Genomic DNA, 5,017 nt, shown 5'->3' on the forward strand with positions numbered 1-5,017 from the left:
CTCTAGCACAGACCCGGGTACTGCCAAACTGCCTTTCCTGGGGTTTCACTGCAGTTGCTGCTGCTGCCAACCCCTCAGACAGGTTTCTGCCCTCCTGGGGTCCAGCCAGGCTTGGCCCAGGAAGGCAGAACAAAGGACTTCCTCAGAGAGAGGGTGTTACACCCTCTCCCTTTGGAAAAAGGTGTTAAGGCAGGGGAGGAGTAGCCTCCCCGAGCCTCTGGAAATGCTTTCATGGGCACAGATGGTGCCCATTTCTGCATAAGCCAGTCTACACCGGTTCAGGGATCCCCCAGCCCTGCTCTGGCGCGAAACTGGACAAAGGAAAGGGGAGTGACCACTCCCCTGACCTGCACCTCCCCTGGGAGGTGCCCAGAGCTCCTCCAGTGTGCTCCAGACCTCTGCCATCTTGAAAACAGAGGTGCTGCTGGCACACTGGACTGCTCTGAGTGGCCAGGGCCAGCAGGTGACGTCAGAGACTCCTTCTGATAAGCTCCTCCAGGTGTTGCTAGCCTATCCTCTCTCCTAAGTAGCCAAACCTCCTTTTCTGGCTATTTAGGGTCTCTGCTTTGGGGAATTCTTTAGATAACGAATGCAAGAGCTCATCAGAGTTCCTCTGCATCTCTCTCTTCACCTTCTGCCAAGGAATCGACTGCTGACCGCGCTGGAAGTCTGCAAAACTGCAACAAAGTAGCAAAGACAACTACTGCAACCTTGTAACGCTGATTCTGCCGCCTTCTCGACTGTTTTCCTGGTGGTTCATGCTGTGGGGGTAGTCTGCCTCCTCTCTGCACCATAAGCTCCGAAGAAATCTCCCGTGGGCTGACGGAATCTTCCCCCTGCAACCGCAGGCACCAAAGAACTGCTTCACCGGTTCTCTGGGTCTCCTCTCAGCACGACGAGCGAAATCCCTTGAACTCAGCAACTCTGTCCAAGTGACTCCCACAGTCCAGTGACTCTTCAGTCCAAGTTTGGTGGAGGTAAGTCCTTGCCTCCCCACGCTAGACTGCATTGCTGGGAACCGCGTGATTTGCAGCTGCTCCGGCTCCTGTGCACTCTTCCAGGATTTTATTTGTGCACAGCCAAGCCTGGTTCCCCAGCACTCTAACCTGCAGTGCACGACCTCCTGAGTTGTCCTCCGGCGTCGTAGGACCTTCTTTTGTGACTTCGGGTGAGCTCCGGTTCACTCCACTTTGCAGTGCTTGTTCCGGCACTTCTGCGGGTGGTGCTTGCTTCTGAGTGGGCTCTTTGTCTTGCTGGACGCCCCCTCTGTCTCCTCACGCAATTGGCGACATCCAGGTCTCTCCTGGGCCACAGCAGCATCCAAAATCCCTAACCGCAACCCTTGCAGCTAGCAAGGCTTGTTTGTGGTCTTTCTGCACGAAAACACCTCTGCAAGCTTCTTCACGACGTGGGACATCCATCCTCCAAAGGGGAGGTTTCTAGCCCTCTACGTTCTTGCAGAATTCACAGCTTCTACCATCCAGTGGCAGCTTCTTTGCACCCACAGCTGGCATTTCCTGGGCATCTGCCCACTCCCGACTTGATCGTGACTCTTGGACTTGGTCCCCTTGTTCCACAGGTACTCTCGTTTGGAAATCCATTGTTGTTGCATTGCTGGTGTTGGTCTTTCTTGCAGACTTCCCCTATCACGACTTCTGTGCTCTCTGGGGAACTTAGGTGCACTTTGCACCCACTTTTCAGGGTCTTGGGTGGGCTATTTTTCTAACCCTCACTGTTTTCTTACAGTCCCAGCGACCCTCTACGAGCTCACATAGGTTTGGGGTCCATTCGTGGTTCGCATTCCACTTCTAGAGTATATGGTTTGTGTTGCCCCTATCCCTATGTGCTCCCATTGCATTCTATTGTGACTATACATTGTTTGCACTGTTTTCTATTGCTATTACTGCATATTTTGGTATTGTGTACATATATCTTGTGTATATTTGCTATCCTCATACTGAGGGTACTCACTGAGATACTTTGGCATATTGTCATAAAAATAAAGTACCTTTATTTTTAGTATATCTGTGTATTGTGTTTTCTTATGATATTGTGCATATGACACTAGTGGTACGGTAGGAGCTTCACTCGTCTCCTAGTTCAGCCTAAGCTGCTCTGCTATGGTACCTTTTCTATCAGCCTAAGCTGCTAGACACCCTATACACTAATAAGGGATACCTGGACCTGGTGCAAGGTGTAAGTACCCCTTGGTACTCACTACAAGCCAGGCCAGCCTCCTACACCTGGTATTGCCCAGCACACGGTGCCTGTAACTTGTTAGAAAGTAGTCCCTGGTACTTGCCAGCACATGGTGCCTGTACCTTGTTAGAAAGCAGTCCATGGTATTACACAGCATGTGGTGCCTGTACCTTGTTAGAAAGCCGTCCCTGGTACTTGCCAGCACACAGTGCCTGTACCTTGTTAGAAAGCAGTCCCTGGTACTTGCCAGCACACAGTGCCTGTACCTTGTTAGAAAGCAGTCCCTGGTATTGCCCAGCACACAGTGCCTGTACCTTGTTAGAAAGCAGTCCCTGGTACTTGCCAGCACACAGTGCCTGTACCTTGTTAGAAGGCAGTCCCTGGTATTGCACAGCACACTGTGCCTGTACTTTGTTTGAAAGCAGTCCCTGGTACTGCACAGCACACAGTGCCTGTACCTGGTTAGAAAGCAGTCCCTGGTATTGCCCAGCACACAGTGCCTTTACCTTGTTAGAAGGCTGTCCCTGGTATTGCACAGCACACGGTGCCTGTACCTTGTTAGAAAGCAGTCCCTGGTACTTGCCAGCACACAGTGCCTGTACCTTGTTAGAAGGCAGTCCCTGGTATTGCATAGCACACTGTACCTGTACCTTGTTAGAAAGCAGTCCCTGGTATTGCCCAGCACACGGTGCCTGTACCTTGTTAGTAAGCAGTCCCTGGTATTGCACAGCACACGGTGCCTGTACCTTGTTAGAAAGCAGTCCCTGGTACTTGCCAGCACATGGTGCCTGTACCTTGTTAGAAAGCAGTCCCTGGTATTGCACAGCACACAGTGCCTGTACCTTGTTAGAAAGCAGTTCCTGGTGTACTAGCGTGCATGGCGTCTGTACTTTGCTAGAAAGCAGTTCCTGGTATACTAGAGTGCATGGCATCTGTACTTTGTTAGAAAGCAGTTCCTGGTATAGTAGAGTGCACGGCGTCTATACTTTGTTAGAAAGCAGTCCCTGGTATTGCACAGCACACAGTGCCTGTACCTTGTTAGAAAGCAGTCCGTGGTACTTGCCAGAACACGGTGCCTGTACCTTGTTAGAAAACAGTCCCTGGTATTGCACAGCACACGGTGCCTGTACCTTGTTAGTAAGCAGTCCCTGGTATTGCACAGCACACATGCCTGTACCTTGCCTCTCTAGCTGCATGGCACTCTCTTTTGATGTCCTGTATAATGGAGTCGCTTCTGGCTGGGCGCAGAATGTTCTCACACAAGTGCAGTGTTCCAGGCACAGGGTGGGCCAGACCAGGGCCTCGTGGAATTAGCACAAGGAGGGTATAATTTTCTCTCATAACACAGCGCGCTCATCACTTAGGTTCAGAACAGTCACAAAGAAGCAGCTTTTATTCCTGGAAGCTTGAAAATGCCGAAGCCTTTGAGGGAACAGGGCTTTTATTTGATGCTGCCGGCATGAATAAAGTCTCCCTGGCTTGTTCCCGCCTTTTCACTAATGCAGAAAGAATAATCCTGTTTATAGAGATGCCCTCCCTTCCAATCTTTTTCTTTTAGTTCTGAGAAAAATGTTCCACTGAACTGCATGGATGCAGCTATTTTGGAACACCTGGCACAGCCATCTCTGTTAAGGAAGCACTGGGGCATATGTAAGAGCACCTAGGGCCCCCTTAGGGCCGCCATAGCGTCATTTTTTTACGCTAAGGCAGCGCTAAAGTCCCTTTTTCCATGTGCCATATTTACAAAGTGATGCAATGCGTGCATTGCGCCCCTTTGTAACCCCTTGCGCCACATTATGCCTGCACCAGGCATGATGTATGCAAGGGGCGCGTGACGGCAGTAGCGGGCCCGCCAAAGTGGCGCAGTGAAATTCAACAGATTTCGCTGCTCCATTTTTGGCATCATTTTTAATGCCTACTCAGAGCAGGAGTTAAAATGACGCACCCATAGAAACCTACAGGCCTCCTTGCACTTAGCTGCACTAGCATCAACGTTTTTGACGCTAGTGTAGCAAAGTGCCACAATAGGATAAAAAATGTAGACACTATTGTGCTAACGACTGCCATGGTGCACCGTATTGTCAATACGGCCCAACCATGGCGGTCGTTAGATGCTGGTAGAGTGGGGGGGCACATAAAAAGTGGCGCATCACCTCACAAAACTTTTTCTTAAGTATGTGGTGTGAAAAACACCTGCACATCAGTCTTGCCCTATTATTCAGCATTTTCTGATTTAGAGAAAAGAGAAAACACAGTTTGCTCCGGTCCATGCTGTGAGAAAGTAGCCTCTTTCTAGCCTTGTTACCCCCACTTTTGGCCTGTTTGTGAGTGTATGCCAGGGTGTTTTCACTGTCTCACTGGGATCCTGCTAGCCAGGGCCCAGTGCTCATTGTGAAAACCCTATGTTTTCAGTATGTTTGTTATGTGTCACTGGGACCCAGCTAGTCAGGACCCCAGTGCTCATAAGTTTGTGGCCTATATGTGTGTGTTCCCTGTGTAGTGCCTAACTGTCTCACTGAGGCTCTGCTAATCAGAACCTCAGTGGTTATGCTCTCTCATTTCTTTCTAAATTGTCACTAACAGGCTAGTGACCAATTTTACCAATTTACATTGGCTTACTGGAACACCCTTATAATTCCCTTGTATATGGTACTGAGGTACCCAGGGTATTGGGGTTCCAGGAGATCCCTATGGGCTGCAGCATTTCTTTTGCCACCCATAGGGAGCTCTGACAATTCTTACACAGGCCTGCCACTGCAGCCTGAGTGAAATAACGTCCACGTTATTTCACAGCCATTTTACACTGCACTTAAGTAAC

This window comes from Pleurodeles waltl, chromosome 1_2, assembly GCF_031143425.1.
Source record: "Pleurodeles waltl isolate 20211129_DDA chromosome 1_2, aPleWal1.hap1.20221129, whole genome shotgun sequence".
NCBI classification, from domain to species: Eukaryota; Metazoa; Chordata; class Amphibia; order Caudata; family Salamandridae; genus Pleurodeles; species Pleurodeles waltl.